Source organism: Balaenoptera acutorostrata, chromosome 3 (assembly GCF_949987535.1).
Source record: "Balaenoptera acutorostrata chromosome 3, mBalAcu1.1, whole genome shotgun sequence".
NCBI lineage: Eukaryota > Metazoa > Chordata > Mammalia > Artiodactyla > Balaenopteridae > Balaenoptera > Balaenoptera acutorostrata.
The window spans coordinates 146,058,763-146,076,977 of NC_080066.1; the positions used below are offsets into that span (position 1 = coordinate 146,058,763).

The following is an 18,215-nucleotide window of genomic DNA, read 5'->3' on the forward strand; positions in this document are numbered from 1 at the left end:
TTAGGTAAGAGTTTTTCCCCTTTGGCTTCTTTCAAGATCTTTTTTTTAATCACTGATTTTCTGTAGTTTGAAATGATACTCCTATGTGTAGTTTTCTTGGCACTTATTCTACTTGATGTTCTCTGAACTTTCTGGATCTGTAATTTGGTGTCTGACATTAGTTTGGGGAAATTCTCAGTCATTATTGCTACAAATATTTCTTCTGTTCCTTTCTTTCTTCTGCTAGTATTCCCATTACGCATATATTACACCTTTTGTATCAATAGTTGTTCCACAGTCATTGCATATTCTGTTTTGTTTTTTTCAGTTGTTTTTCTCTTTGTTTTTCAGTTTTCAGGGTTTCTATTGATATATTCTCTAGCTCAGAGAGTCTTTCCTCAGCTGTGTCCAGTCTACTAAGGAGCCCATCAAAGGCATTCTTTATTTCTTTTACATTGTTTTTTATGTCTAGCATTTCTTTTTGGTTCTTTCTCAGGATTTCCATCTCTCTGCTTACATTGCCCATTTGGTCTTGCATGCTGTCTGCTTTAACCATTGGGCCCTCAGATAGTTGTATTAAATTCCTGGTCTTATAGTTTAAGCACCCCTGCCATGTCTAGTTCTGATGTTTGCTCATCTTCAAATTGTGTTTTTTGCCTTTTAGTATACCTTGTAATTTTTTTCTTAATAGCTAGACATAATGCACTGGGTAAAAGGAATTGCTGTAACAGCCCTTTATTAACTTGGTCATGAGGTTGGAGGGGGGAGCATATTTTGCTCTATAAGGTTCTTAAGGTGGGAGCTTATATTATTGATTGGAGACTTTACCTCTTTTTAAGTGTATTTTTAGAAACACTGTTTTAGGTGAATCTCACAGATTTTGATATGTTGACCTTTCATTTTCACCCACTTCAATATATTTTTTTCATTTCTTTTGAGACTTCTTTCATCCATTGGTTATTCAAAAGTTTATAAACTTGGTTTAGGTTTGAAGTATATGGGAATTTTTCTGTTAACTTTCTATTATTGATTTCTAATTTTATCCTATTGTGGTTAGAAAACACACTCTGTATGATTTCAATTCTTTTAAACTTGCTGAGGTTTATTTTTATGATCCAGGATATGATCTCTCTTTGTGAATGTTCCATAGGCATAGGAGAACACTGTAGATTATTTTGTCAGGTGAAATGTTCTATAATGTCAGTTAGATCCTGTTGATTGATGGTGTTTTTTAGTTCTTCTATATCCTTGTTGATCTTCTGTCTAGTTATTCTATCATAATAACTGAAAAAGAGTTTACATCAAAAATAAAGAAGGTGCTCCTAGATATTTACCCAATTGATTTGAAAATTTATATGCATGAAAAAATCTGCATGTGAATGTTTATAAGAACTTTATTCACAATTGCCAAAAGCTGGAATCAACCAAGATATACTTCAATAGATAAATGGATAAGCAAACTGTGGTGCATCCATACAATGGAATATTATTCAGTGTTTAAAAAGAAATGAGCTATCAAGCCACACACACACACACACACACACACACACAAACCATGGAGGATCCTTAAGTGCATATTGCTAAGTAAAAGAAGCCAGTCAGAAAAGGATGAATGCTGTATGATTCCAATTTTATGACATTTTGAAAAAAGTAAAATTATAGAGACAGTAAAATGATCAGTGACAGTGACTACCAGGGGTCTGTGGGGAGAGGGGGATAGAGGCATGGATGAGTCACAGCAGATTTTTAGGGCTGTAACACTATGCTGTATGATACTGTAGTGGTGAAATATGGAAACATGACATTGTGCATCTGTCAAAACTCACAGAACTTTATATCACAAAGAATGCTTACTATATGCAAATTTTTTAAAAAACATTATTTAGACATAAAATAATGCAGACTCTGACAAGAGAATCTAAATGTCTTACAAATACAGGAAACAGTGTCACTAAAGGGGATAGAGGGAAAAGACACTGATCTAAATAACTTAGGATATGAGTGATGTTTATAAGACTGAAGGTGAAAGGAACTATACATAAGCATTTTTGTTAATAATGTTGTAGTCCATGTTGGTGTGCATTAACAATTCTGATATTACTATATTTGTACAGATTTTCCTCAGTTTGACATGGGGTTACATCCCAATAAACCCATTCTATTATAAGTCAAAAATGCATTTAATATCTCTGACCTACCAAACATCATAGCTTAGCCTAGCCTATCTTAAATGTGCTCGGAACACTTATATTAGCCTACAGTTGGGAAAAATTATCTAACACAAAGCTTGTTTTATAATAAAGTGTTGACTATCTCAAGTAATTTATTGACTACTATACTGAAAGTGAAAAACAGAATGGTTATATGGGTAAAGAATGGTTGTAAGTGTATCATTTTTTACTCTCATGATTGCATGGCTAACTGGGAGCTGCAGCTCACTGCTGCTGCCCAGCATTAGGAGAGAATATCATACCACATATTGCTAGCCCAGGAAAAGATCAAAATTCAAAATTTGAAGTATGGTTTCTACTGAATGTATATCACTATCACACCATCATGAAGTCAAAAAATCGTAAGTCAGAAATCATTGTAAGTCAGAGCCCTTACTGGGATTGAACAATTATGTAAGTGGGTGATGAGTGGTGGGAACCATATTTCTCACTGATACAGTAGGAAATCACATAGTTACAAGCAAGAGGAGGAGGCTAGAATGATCCATGTGGTGTAATGGATCAGAGTTGGAGAAATCAGTATGGATTCATGTTAGGTTTAATATAGATACAAATGAGATATATAGAAATATTTGTAGATATGTATATATATGCAGGTTAGCATGCACACATATATTCCTTTGCTCTATCAACAGAGAGGACCTAAAAGAAACAACACCCCAGTAACAACAACCATACTTAATGCTCAGTTCTTGGTTTTGAATACCATTTTCCAATAAATGGAATTTCGCCTCAGAGAAATGGCTGATTGTAGGGCTGGGGCAAGAAATATACAAAATGACCCTGGAATATCTCTTAGTGCTTGAAAGTAAGGAGGTGCTCAAAAAATAAAAATAAAAAGCCATATTATGGATGAATGTCACAGGAACATAGGAGCCAACTGACAAAGCTTTTAATGGCCAAAGATAGAACAGTTTGAGCAACAAAATAAAGTAGTATTTGATTATAACCTAAAGTATAAAATAAATATTCAGGAGTCCTTACTGATACCAATAAATAATTGAATAAATTAATAGTGAGGGAGAAGAGACAGATCTCTCTTACAGAAGATTTCCAAATAATTTATGTAGACATTCCACCCTCGAGGAGGGGACACAAAACTTCCCACTCCGTGACATGGGCTGCACACAATAACTTCCTTCCAAAGTGTACAGTATGGAAAGGAGAGGAGAAGAGTAACTTTACTGTGGAGAAATCTCCCAACTACCTCAGCTAGGTAATCAAGATTAATAACATGCATAAATCATGTTGATTGCATGGACCTTTGCTATGATGTGATGAAAATAACACCTTACTTCTATGGTCTTCCACCCTAAATCCCATTGTGAGAAGAATATCAGGCAAACTCAGTAATGGGGCACTCTACAAAATACCTGACCAGTACTCGAAAACTGTCAAGAGAGCGTTAGTGGTATAGTGGTGAGCACAGCTGCCTTCTAAAACTGTCAAAAGCATTATAGCCAAAGAAAGTCTGAGAAATTGTCACAGCCAAGAGGAGCATAAAGAGACATGAAAATTAAATGTAATATGATAATCTGGATGGGAACCTGGAACAGAAAAAGGACGTTAGGAAATATGAATAATGTATAGGGGAAGCTGGGTGCAGGGTATATATGAACTCTCTATACTATTTTAATTTTTCTGTAAATCTAAAACTCTTCTAAAAAATGAACTTTATTTTTTTTTAAATAAGTTTAATTCATTTTATAGACATATCCTATACAACTTTCAAGGAACAGATCCAATCTTACATAAACTGTTCCCGAGAATAGAAGAAATGTAAACGTTTCCTAATTCATGTTATGAAACTAGGATAATCTTGTTATCAAATCTGGAAAAGGATAGTAGAAAAAGGAAAACTATAGGCTAATGTCATGGTGAACGTAGATAAAAAACTTCAAAAATAAAATATTAACACAACAAATCCAGCAATGTATAAAAAATGATACATCAAAACCAAGATAGATTTATTTCAAGAAAACAAAGATAGTTCAACATTAGATAACTGATTAACATGAGTCACCTATTAACAGAGTAAAGAAGAAAAAACCATGTGGTCTTCTCAATGGGTTCATAAAAAAGCATTTATTAAATTCAACACCCACTTATGAATAACAGCTCTTAGCAATCTGGGATTCGAACAGAGAACTCCCTTAATCTGATCAAGCAAATATAGTTAGTAATTAGATGTTAGACTAATAGTCTTCTCTTTAAAGTTAGGAATAAGACAGAGTCCTACTATAACTACTTTTATTCAGTATTGTGCAAAGTAAAAGAAATTGTATAAGCATTGAAAAGGCCATAACATAGCTTCATGATTATCTGTATAGAAACTTATAAGAAATCACTAGTCTTTTAGAACCAGTGGAAGAGTTTATCAAGTTTGTTAGATAAAAAATGAAGATAGATACACCAGTTGTTATCCTATAAACCCAAAATGTTTTTTTTCAAAATGGAGTCATTTGTAAGGTTTATTTCATGTTTATTTCTTGTTTATTTTATAATGTGGAGATTATAACAGCACAATTTTCTGAACTTACCTTGTTTCATAAAAATTGAATTAAGTGCATAAATAAATGATCATGGCATTGTATTAGATGGTATACAAAAAAGTCCATACCTGCCCTCCAGAAGTTTACAATTCTTAGGCACCCTGCACAAACAGATGGAGATACATAAATTACAGAAGAAAAATAATAAGCTAAAACATAAATAAACAATAATATACTTATATAGAGTCCCAATACCTTTCTAAGGGTGGGAAATAAGGATAAATATAATAGACAGGGAATTTAGAGAAAATCAGTAGGATATCCTTGTCCAAACTGGTCAAGGTGAAATATGAAATTCTTTTTCTTAACTCTATGGACACCTCTTAGGGCAGGTGGTATTTTCAGAGCTGTTTACAGGATGAGATCAATGAATGGTGGTTAGAATGAAAGGATCTTCCAGTATGGCATTGCTTTGAAAAAACTCTTAGAAAATTTAAGTTAAAGTAATTTTACTCCAAGCTTTTATTATGAAAAATAACAAACGTATACCAAATTGAAAGAATTTTACAGTGAATACCTTTATGTATTCTAACTAAATTCTACCGTTAACCTTTACTATAGTTGCTTTATCACTTATCTATCATCTGTTCATCCCGATGTTTAAAAAAATCCACTTCTGGGTGTTTATCTGAAGAATATGAAATTACAGTATGAAAAGATACATGCATCCTTATGTTCACTGAAGCACTTATTCCAAGATATGGAAACAACCTAAATGCTCATCAATGAATGAATGGATAAGGAAAATGTTTTATTTGTATATATATGTATGAATACAACACAGCCATAAAAAAGAAGGAAATCATGCCATTTGGGACAACATGGATGGACCTTGAGGATATTATGCTAAGTGAAATAAGTCAGATGGAGAAAGACAAATACCATATGATCTTACTTATATGTGGAATCTAAAATATGACACAAATGAACTTATCTACAAAACAGAAATAGACTCATGGACATAGAGAACAGACTTGTGGTTGCCAAGAGGGAGGGGGTTGGGGGAGGGATCAGTTGGGAGTTAGGGATTAGCAGATGCAAACTATAATATAGAGAATGAATAAACAACAAGGTCCTACTGTATAGCACAGGGAACTATATTCAGTATGTTGTGATAAACCACAGTAGAAAAGAATATGAAAAAGAATGTGTGTGTGTGTATATATATCTATATCTATATCTATATCTATATCTATATATATAAAACTGAATCACTTTGCTGTACAGGAGAAATTAACAACATTGTAAATCAACTATACTTCAATTTAAAAAAAGAGGGGAGGGCTCCATTTCCCATGAATGGGGGTGGGCAAATAAATAAAACAAAAACAAACTCATAGATAAAGACAACAGATTGGTGGTTACCAGAGGGGAAGGGGACTTGAGGGTGGGCAAAATGGGTGAAGGGTATCAATTATATGTTGATGGATGATAACTAGATTTATGGTGGTAATCATTTTGAAGTTTACACAACTATTGAATTATAATGTTGCATACCTGAAATTTATATAATGTTATATACCATTTTACCTCAATTTTTAAAAAAATAAAAGAGATGCTAAACTAAAAACAAGACAAAAAGAAAAATCTATGTCAGTATCAAGCTTTGTCAGGATAGACAGCAATACTGCTGCTGATAGGAGTATAAATTGGTACAGACACTATGGAATATGATTTGTTTTTATGTAGTAATGCTGTACCTCTGCTTATTACTCTGACTTATAAACTCCACATCTGGTGATATTCCCTAGAACAGTAGCTTTCACTTTTTTGACCATGAGCCATACTAAAACATATACTTCACATTGTAATCCAATACCCTCACACATATGTATGTGTATGGCTCTGTGTATGTGGGTATGTATATATGCATATATATGGACACATATGTGTTTAGAAGGTACAAGTTTTTGGAAACGATAGTTATCCTAACTACAAGAAAGGCATTCTGATATTTTCTTTTCTGTTTTTTGTATTTGTGTGTGTATGTATGCTACTTAAGACTATTTAAGTCAGTGTACTGCTCTATTAATTGGTTTTGACCTGCAAGTTGAAGAATACTGCCTTAGGGAAAGACTTGCACATATATACCAAGAGAAATGTAAAGGAAAGTTAATAGCTGGATTTTTTGTAATAGCAACAAATGGAAGCAAAAAATGTCCATCAGCAGAAGAATGCATAACTATACCACATTTTATTTATCCAATAGAATATTGTACAGCAGTGAAAATGAATGTCAACATGGAGGAATCTCACAAATACAACATAGAGTGAGAAAAACCAAGTTATATAAGAATATATGCTGCATGATTCCATTTGTGTAAATTTCAAAAACATGCTAAACTGAACAATATCTTTCTATAAACCTATGTGCAAAAGTATCTTTTTTTAAGTAAACTGTGACTGACATATACTCCAACATGGATGAACCTTGAAAACAAAATAAGCCAATCTCGAAAGGCCACACATTATATGATTCCATTTATGTGAAATGTCCAGAATATACAGATCTATAGAGACAGAAAGTAGATTAGTGGTTGCTCAGGTCTGAGGGTTGGGAGAAAATGTGGACTGCTGATAGGTGTGGGATTTTTTTGGGGGGGGGGGGAGGGTTAATATAATATTCTAAAATTGATTGTGGTGATGGTTGCACAACTCTGAAATACACTAAAAATATTTTTTTTCACTTTAACGGGTAAGTTGTATAGTATGTGAATTACATCTCAATAAAGGTGTTACAAAAATAAGTAAGGGAATGATTTTTAAATTCAGGAAAATAGTTATCTGAGGAAAAATGGGACTTGAGATCAGGATAAGGCACACAGAGTCTTTGAAGATATAATAGTCTGTTTCTTAACCTAGATTGTAGGTACATAGGTAGGTTTTTTTCATTATTGTCTACATTTTATACATACATTACAAACTGTATGTATTTAATACTTAATAAAAATTTCTTTTTAAGGGAAACAAAATTGTATTTTTCATATTATTTTATATCCATGCCTATTGTGATCAAGTTAACACAGAATATCAAAATTCTGGTATTAATCTATACTAGGACTTAGTTTTCATCCAAGTATGTCCCATTTTAAAAAATTATTCTTTATGTAATTTACAAAAATATATATATTTTAGGATTAAAAGGTTACTGTCTCATTATAGTCTCTGTAAGTCACGAAAACTTAAGACTGTAAGTCTCTGTAAGTCATTTAAAAACTATAACCTGTCTATTTTTCTTCATCACCATTGCAACCATCCTAACTCACCTCTCGTATTCCAACATTCTAACTGGTTTCTTTGCACCTCTTCAATCAGTTTTCCACATTGCAGCCCAGAGACACCTTCTGAAAACACAAATATTAGTATGTTATTTCTCTGCTTAAAACTTCAGTGGTATCTCATTTTTCTATGGATAAAGACTGAATTCTTTAAGATTACTTTCCAAGACCTATGTAAGTTGTCACTGCTGTCTATTTAGCAGCATCTCCCACTGTCTTAATTTGGGCTGCTGTAACAAAGAACCAGAGACTGGGTGGCTTATAAACAACAGAAATTTATTTCTCACAGTTCTGGAGGCTAGAAGTCTGAGAATAGGGGGCCCAGCACGGTCAGATTCTGATGAGAACCCTCTTCCAGGTTGTACACTACTGAGGATACAGAAAAGAACTCACATAGTGACAGGTGGGGTGCTCTATAGCTCTCTTTAGAGTCTCTTCTTTAAGGGCACTAAATCACATTCATGAGGGCTCTACCCTCATGACCTAATTACCTCCCCAAGCCCCGAACTCCTAATACCATCATATTGAGGGTTAGGATTTCAATATATGAATTTGGGGAGGATACAAACATTTACTCCATTCCACCCACCCACCCTTATTATTGTTACTACACACATCAGGTTCTGTCTCTAGCTTCCAAGTCCTTTGTTCATGCCATTTCCTCTGCCTGGAATGTTCTTCCCACTCTAACTGATAACACCTGTTCTTCAGGTATCAGCTTAGATTTTCCTTCCTTCTAGAAGCCTTCCCTAACCATCCCTTGCCCTCCCCCAACTAAGACTAAAGTGCCCTTCCTGCTGTTGTTCCTATAGCTATTAACATGCCTATAACTTAGTTAACTATCTTAATACTTACTGATATTTTCCTATAAATCTGTAAACTCCCCTAGGGCAACACTGTTTGCTCATTGCCCATGGTAAGTACTCAGTAAATATTTACGGAATGAATGAATTAATTCATTCTGATAACCATACTTTATATATTTTAGAAGGTGTTTTTAAATAAGAAATTTATGTTAAATTATCCCGCAATTAATCAGCAAATAGGTTCAGGGTCTTTTGTACTTGTTTTTTTGTTTTTTTCCCCTGATAGCTCTCCATTAGATGAGTTTATATTGAAATTAATGACAGTTCAGTCTATCATTTAAGTTTGTGCACTAGCCAAGTTCACCTGATTTTTAAATACATTCTTTATTTTTTAAAGAACTACTGTTACATTACCATTTAATATTGAATATTTCTGGCTGTTTATGCATCTTCTCATTTGATATCTTTAAAGAAGACAAAAACTAGAACATTCTTTGAAAGGAAATAAAAATCCTATTACTCTATTTCTAATTTCCTTTTTAATTTCTGAGATTTATTTTGTAAGTATAAATTCAGGCAAATATATCTCAAACTTTCATTGAATAAAATGTTGCTATTCTAACTATAGTGCTTACAAAATTAATTTATCTTCTGTATCAGATATAGAAATATCTAAAAATGAGAGCTAAAAGGCAAGTAATATCTGTCAAAGTTGACAGTAATTTATATTTACATATAAAAAACTAGAAGGTAATATACTGTTGTATACATACCTCGAGGGGGTGTTTTGTGTGTAATGTAAAAATGCCAGTAAAACACATGACATATAACAAGCACTAGTTAACTGTTAGATGTTAAGTTTTTCACAAGTCTTCTCAATCTCATTGCCATATCATTAATAGCAAAAGAAAAAAAATCAGGTTTTGCCCCCTTTCTCCCTGCAAAAAAAGAAAAGTGAAAAAACAGTAGAAAAGGAAGTAGGATTTCTCTAGAAAAAACAAGGTACTGTATGAGGTACTGAAACAGATACATCACAGAACATATACCAAGAATCATTCAACTTGTATTTAGTGTTTCTATTATCAGACTTTCTTTTCTTTATATCTGTATTATCCCCTTTCCGTTTATTTTAGACTGTTATTCCTCAAGTAGTGCTTGATTGTATTTAACAGAATCCATCAGCGGTCCCCGATACCTTAGTAATACGTTCTACCTCTTTATAGTGAATTTATGACTTCCAGTGTCTAATCACAATATACTTTCTAAGAGAAAAAGGGCCAGGTACTTATTAAGTATCCATTAAGTACTATATTGTACATTATGTATCCACTGTACTGTACATTATATGTCAAGGATTATATTAATGCTTGCAACAACTCAGATTTTGAAAACTACATTAAAGAGACTCAGTAACTAAGGCAAGTTTACACTGATAATAAATAGTAGTACCAAAATTCAAGCATAGTTTATCACAGTAGTTCTCAAGCTTTGCCATGGGACAAAATCAACTAGAGAGCTTAGTAAGATACTAAGTGCTAGATCTCACCCCATAGTTTTTGATTCAGTAGGTCAGTCGCAGTGAGGAAAGGAGCAGGGCAGTGTGGAACGTTTTACATTTCTAACAATTTACCAAATGATGCATATGTTGTTGGCACAGAGACCACACATTGCAAACTATTAATCTTTCAGACTGCAACGTCTTCCCACTGGTACTTCTTATCTCACATTACTCCTCTGAGTACAATGTGCTCTCACTAGATGAAGGGCTTAATATACTCAAAAAGTACTTGGTGCTTTTTTTTTTTGTCTCTGTGCTTTTATCTTGTTTTTCCCCTCCACTTAAAACTATCCTCTTTTTCTTGCCATTCCCCCACAAACCTGAAGAATACAATAACTGAACTGAAAATTTCAGTACAAGGGTTCAACAGCACTAGATAATGCAGAAGCAGGGATTGAGGAACTTGAAGACGGGGCAATAGAACTCATCCAGAAAGAGGAACAGAAAGAAAAAGAGTGAAGATAGCTTACAGGACTTACAGGACAACATCAAGCAGAATAATATTAACATTTCTAAGAATCCCAGAGAGAAAAGAGGAGGGGACAGAAGCCTATTTAAAGGAATAATTAATGGCTGAAAATGTCCCTAACATGGGAAACAGACATCCAGATCCAGGAAGCCCAGAGAGTTTCAGTAAACATGAATCCAAAGAGACCCACCCACACATAGACATATTGCAATTACATTGTCAAAAATTATAAAGACAAGGAGGGAATCTTAAAAGCAAGAATGAAAAACAACTTTTTATATATAAGGAAACTTCCATAATACCTTCAGTAGATTCTTTAGCAGAAACTTTGCAGGCCAGAAGGGAGTGACATGATGTATTTAAAGTGCTGAAGTGAAAAAATTGTCTACCAAGAATACTTGACCCAAGAAAGTTGTCCTTCAGGGTTAAAGGAAAGGTGAAGAATTTCCAGTCACGCAAAAGCTAAAAGAATTCAGCACCACTAGATTGGCCTTACAAGAAAAGTTAAAGGGACTTCTTTAAGCTGAAATGAAAGAGTGCTAACAGGAAAGCATATGAAAATGTAAACCTCACTAGTAAAGGTAAATACATAGTTCAATTTAGAATAATCTACTCTTGTAATGGCGGTGGATTGACCACTTATCTAGTGTGAAGGGTTAAAGTAGTAAAAGTAACTATAACTACAATAATATGTTTAGTGAATACTCAGAAAGATGCAGATTGCAACATCAAAAGCATTAAACATAGTGGGAAGAGTAAAAATGTAGAGCTTTAGAATGTGTTTGAACTTAAGTTGTTATCAGCTTAAAATAGACATAAATAAAAGTTATCAGCTTAAAATAGACTTATAAATAAAAGATGTTTTACATAAGCTTAATGGTAACCACATAGCAAAAACCTGTGGTAGATACACAAAAGATAAATAAAAAGGAATCTAAGCATACTACTACCAAAAAAATCATCAAATCACAAAGGAAGGGAGCAAGAGAAGAAGAAAGTAACAAAGGAATTATGAAACAGCAAGAAAATAGTTAACAAAATGGCAATAAGTCCATACTTATCAATAATTACTTTAAATGTAAATGAATAAATTCTCCAATCAAAATATACAGTAGCTGAATGATTTTTTTTTAAAAAAAGCACCCCACTATATGCTGCCTGACTAACTTCTCACATAGGATACATACACATTGAAAGTAAAAGGATGGAAAAAGATATTCCATGCAAATAAAAAACAAAAGAAAGCTGGGATAGCTATAATTGTATGAGACAAAATAAACTTAAACAAAAGACTGTATAAGAGACAAAGAAGGTCACTGTATAATAATAAAGGGATCAATCCAACCAGAGGATATAACGTTTGTAAATATTTGCACACCCAACATAGGAGCACCTATGAATATAAAATATATAAAGCAAGTATTAACATACCTTAAGGGAGAAATAGACAGCAAATACAATAATTGGAGATTTCAGTACTCCGCTTTCATCACTAGATAAATCATCCAGACAGAAAATCAGTAAGGAAACATTGGACTTAAATGACACTTTAGATCAGATGGAAAGCAACAGAATACTCATTCTTCTCAAAAGCACATAGAACATTCTCCAGAATAGATCACATGTTAAGCCACAATACAAATCTTGAAATTTAAGAAGATTAAAATCATATCAATCATCTTTTCTGACTACAGTAGTATGAAACTAGAAATCAATTACAAGAAGAAAATTGGAAAATCCACAAATATATGGAGATTCAACAACATGCTACTAAACAACCAGTGGGTCAAAGGAGAAATCAAAAGAGAAATAAAAAAATATCTTGAGACACATGGAAATGGAAATACAACATACCAAAACTTATAAGATGCAGCAAAAGCAGTTCTAAGAGGGAAGTTCAGAGCAATCAATGCCTACATTAAGAAAGAAGAAAGAGCTTAAAGAAACAACCTAACGTTACACTCCAAAGAATTTTTAAAAAATAAAACAGAACTAAGCCTGCAGTGGAAGGAAGGAAATAACAAAGACCAGAGTAAAAAAAAAAAAAAAAAATGAAATAGGGACTTCCCTGGTGGCACAGTGGTTAAGAATCTGCCTGCCAATGCAGGGGACACAAGTTTGATCCCTGGTCCAAGAGGATCCCACACCTCGTGGAGCAAGTAAGCCCATGCGCCACAACTACTGAGCCTGTACCCTAGAGCCCGTGAGCCACAACTGCTGAGCCCACTCACCACAACTACTGAGCCTGCGTGCCCAGGGCCTGTGCTCTGCAACAAGAGAAGCCACTGCAATGAAAAGCCCACACACCACAACGAAGAAGAGTAGCCCCGCTCACCGCAACTACAGAAAGCCCGCGCACAGCAACGAAGACCCAATACAGCCAAAAATAAATAAATAAATGTATTATTTTTCTTAAATGACATAGAGACTAAAAAGACAATAGAAATGATCAATGAAATGAAGACCTGGTTCTTTGAAAAGATAAACAAGATAGACAAGCCTTTAGCTAGCCTCATCAAGAAAAAAGAGGACTCAAATAAATAAAATTAGGAATGAAAGAGGAGACGTTATAACTGATACCACAAAAATACAAAGAATCTACTGTGTACAAAGAGACTGCTATGTACAATTATACACCAACAAACTGGACAGCCTAGAAGATATGGAAAAATTCCCAACATCCACAAATCAGTGAGTATGATAGACCACAGTAACAAAATGATGGATAAAAATCATATGATCATCTCCATAGATGCAGAAAAAAATTTTGAGAAAATTGAACATCCATTCGTGATGAGAATTCTCAGCAAAGTGGGTATAGAGGGAACATACCTCAATGTAATAAAGGCCATATGTGACAAGCCCACAGCTATCATACTCAATGGTGAAAAACTGAAAACTTTTCCTCTAAGATCAGGAACAAGACACGGACAGCCACTCTTGCCACTTTTATCCAAGATAGTAATGGAAGTCCTAGCCAGAGCAATTAGAGAAGGAAAAGAAATAAGTCACCCAAATCAGAAAGGAAGAAGTAAAATGTCTCTCTTTGCAGATGACATGATATTATATATAGTATACTCTATGGACTTCACCAAAAAAAAAAAAAAAGTTAAAACTAATAAACAAATTTAGTAAAGCTTCAGAGTACAAAATCAATATATAAAAATCAGTTACATTTCTATGCACTAATAACAAATTATCAAGAAGAGAAATTAAGAAAACAATCCCATTTACAATTGCATCAAAAAGAATAAAATACCTAGGAATAAATTTAACTAAGAAACTGAAAGACCTGTACACTGAAAACTATAAAACATTGATGAAAGAAATTGAAGAATTCACAGAGAAATGTATATATCTTTCAAACATAAAGTCAAAAAGGAAACAGTCCTTAAATGAAACAATGGACTTAAGATATTTATACAGATCATTTCATCCAAATGCAGCAGACTACATATTCTTCTTAAATGCACATGGAACATTTTCAAGAATATACCATATGTTGGAACACAAAAGAAGTCACAATGAATTTTAAATACTGAAATCATATCAGGCATCTTTTCCACCACCATGGCATGATCAACTATCAATACAAGAAGAAAGCTGGAAAATATGTGGAGACTAAACAACATGCTACTGAACAACTATTGGGTCAATGAAGAAATCAAAAGGAGAAATCAAAAAATACCTGAACACAAATAAAATGAAAATGCAACATATCAAAATCTATGGGATGTAGCAAAAGCAGTACTTAGAGGAATGTTTATAGCAATAAAGCCTACCTTAAGAAACAAGAAATATCGCAAATAAACAGTCTTAGCATTACACCTAAAGGAACTGGAGGGGGGGAAGAACCAAGTCTAAAATCAATATAAAGAAGAAAATAAAAATCAGAGCAGAAATAAATGAAAAAGAGACTAAAAAAGGCAATGGGAAAAAAGTCAATGAAACTGGTTCTTTAAAGAGATAAACAAAATTGACAAACCTTTAGCTAGACTCACTAAGAAAAAAGAGAAGGTGTAGATAAATAAAATCAGAAACAAGGAAAAATTACAGCCAATATCACAGAAATACAAAGGATCATAAGAGAATACTGTGAACAGCTATGCATCAACAAATTGGACAACCTAGAAGAACTGGATCAATTCTTAGAATCACACATTCTTCCAAGACTGAATCATGTGAAATAGAAAATCTGAATAGATCAATCACTAGTAGGGAGATGGAAACAGTAATCAAAAACCTCCTAAGAAACACATCCAGGACCAGACAACTTAATTGCTGAATTCTACGAAACGTTTAAAGACTTAATACCAATTCTTCTCAAACGCTTCCAAAAACTAGAAGAGAAGGGAACACTTCATAACTCTTTTTATGAGGCCAACTTTACCCTAATACCAAAACCAGACAAGAACAACACACAAAAAAGAAAATTACAGGCCAGTATGTCTGACAAACATAGATGTAAAATTCTCAACAAAACATTAGCAAACTGAATACAGCAATATATTAAAAGGACCATACGCCATGATCAAATGAACTTTATTCCAGGGATGTAAGGATGGTTCAGTATCCACAAATCAATCAACATGATACAACACATTAACAAAAATGAACGACAAAAATCATGATTATATCAATAGATGCCCTAAAAACAGCATATGACAAGTCAACACCCATTTATGATTAAAAAAAAAAACTCAATAAAATGAAGGAGCATGCATCAACGTAATAAAAGCCATATGCGACAAACCCACAGCTAACATCATACTGAATGGTGAAAAACTGAAAACTTTTTCTCTAAGATTTGGAACAAGAGAAGGATACCCACTCTTGCCACCTTGCCACTCTTACTCAACATAGTACTGAAGTCCTAGCTAGAGCAATTTGGTAAGAAAAAGAAATCCAGATTGGAAAGGAAGAAGTAAAACTGTCACTATTTGTGGATAACATGATTTTATATATAGAAAACCCTAAAGATTCCACAGAAAAACTATTAGAAATAATAAATGAATGCAGTAAAGTTGTAGGATACAAAATCAACATACAAAAATCTGTTGCATTTCTGTACACTAAGAATGAACTAGCATAAAGAGAAATTAAGGAAACATTTCCTTTTACAGTCACAACAAAAAGAATAAAATACCTTGTAGTAAATTAATCCAAAGAAGTGAAAACTATAAGACATTGTTGAAAGAAATTGAATAAGACACAAAGAAATGGAAAGATAGTCCATGCTCATGTTACAAAAATTAACATTGTTAAAATATCCACATTACCTAAAGCAACCTATGGATTCAGTGAAATCCCCATCAAAATACCAATGACATTTTTGATAGAAATAGAACAAAAAAATCCTACAATTTGTATAGAACTGCAGAAGACCCTGGATAGCCAAAGCAATCTTGAGAAAAATGATCAAAGTGGAGGTATTACACTCCCTGATTTCAAATTATACTACAAAACTATAATAATCAAAACAGCATGGTATTGGCAGAAAAACAGACATAAATCGATGGAACACAACTGAGAGCCCAGAAATAAACCCATACATATATGGACAATTAATTTACAACAAAGGAGCAAAGAACATACAATGGAGAAAGGACAGTTTCTTCAATAAATTGTGTTGGAAAAACTGGATAGCACATGCAAAAGAATGAAACTAGACCCTATCTTACACCATACACAAAAATTAACTCAAAATGGATTAAAGACTTGAATGTAAAACCAGAAACCATAAAACTCCTAGAAGAAAACGTAGGCAGTATACTTTTCACATCAGTCTTAGCAGTCTCCTTCTGGATATGTATCCTCAGTCAAAGGAAATAAAAGCAAAATTAAACAAATGGGACTACATCAAACTAAAAAACTCTACACAGCAAAAGAAACCATCAACAAAATGAAAAGAAACCCTACCAGATGGCAGAAGATATTTGCAAATCATGTATCCATAAGTGGTTAATATTCAAAATTTATAAACAACTCAACAATTTTTTTAAAATTAAAAAATGGACAGAGGATCTGAATAGAAATTTTTCCAAAGAAGACATACAGATGGCCAACAGGCACATCAGAAGATGTTCAACATCACTAATTCAGGAAATGCAACTCAAAACCACAATGAGATATCACCTCACACCCATCCATTAGAATGGCTGTTATTGAAAACAATAACAAGTGTTGGAGAGGAGATGCAGAAAGGGGAACTCTCATACACTGTTGGTGGCAGTGTAAGTTAGTGCAGCCACTGTGGAAGACAGTATGGAGGTTCCTAAATACATTAAAAATAGAACTGTCATATGATCCAGCAATTCGACCTTTGGGTATTTATCCAAAGCAAACAGAATCCCTATCTCAAAAAGATATCTGCACCTCCATCTTTACTGCAGCGTTATTTACAATAGCCAGGACATGAAAACAAACTAAGTATCCATTGATGGATAAATGGATAAAGGAAATGAGGTATATATATGCTATAGAACATTATTCAGTCATAAAAATAAGAAAATCTTGCTACTTGTGACAACATGAATAGACTTTGAGTCCATTGTGCTAAGTGAAATAGGTCAGAGAAAGACAAATACTATATGATTTCACTTACATATGCAATTTAAAAATAATCAACTCATAGATACAGAGAACAGATTGGTGGTTGCCAGAGGCAGGGGTTGGTGAGTGGGTAAAATACGTGAACGTGGTCGAAAGGCACAAATTTCCACATATAAATCCTGGGGATGTAATGTACAGCATGTTGATTATAGTTAATAATATTGTATAGTTGAAAGTTTCTAAGAGAGTAGATTGTAAGAGTTCTCATCGCAAGAAAAAAATTGTACTGTGTGTGGTGATGGATATTAACTTATTGTGATGATCATTTCACAAAATATACACATATCAAATCATTATGTTGTATACCTAAAATTAATACAATGTTATTTGTCAACTATATCTCAGTTAAAAAGAAAAGCGTATGGAAAGTTTTAAATAGCTATGAACACTTTGTGAATAGGACAAGAAAAAAACAATAAAAAGACAATTTTAGGTTATTTCAAAGAGTTAAAGTAGTTAAAGAAGAAAGTCAATCAGAAGTTTTAGGAAAAGATTCTTATGTGACTTACAATCTAAGTTGTGAAATTTTAGAAATAGACTAATCTAATCTAGTCCTTTTGTTTTCAAATGATGGAAATGATATCATTACCAGGTCAAAGTAACACAGCCAATTATTGGAAGAGCATGATTTGAACTGTCATGAAATCTAGGCCTTCAACTCTTTATTCCAGTTTTCCATGCTTTTCCACTGTTTATGTTTCTTATCTAACCACTTGGTTTAAAAGTGGCC

General features: G+C 33.4%; 1 protein-coding gene across 7 annotated transcripts in view; it reads left to right on the forward strand.

Annotated features, from left to right (window-relative positions):
* The window catches only part of GPHN (gephyrin), a 634,333-nt gene that overhangs the window by 346,174 nt on the left and 269,944 nt on the right, over nucleotides 1-18,215 (forward strand). The gene's annotated exons all lie outside the window — the stretch shown is intronic.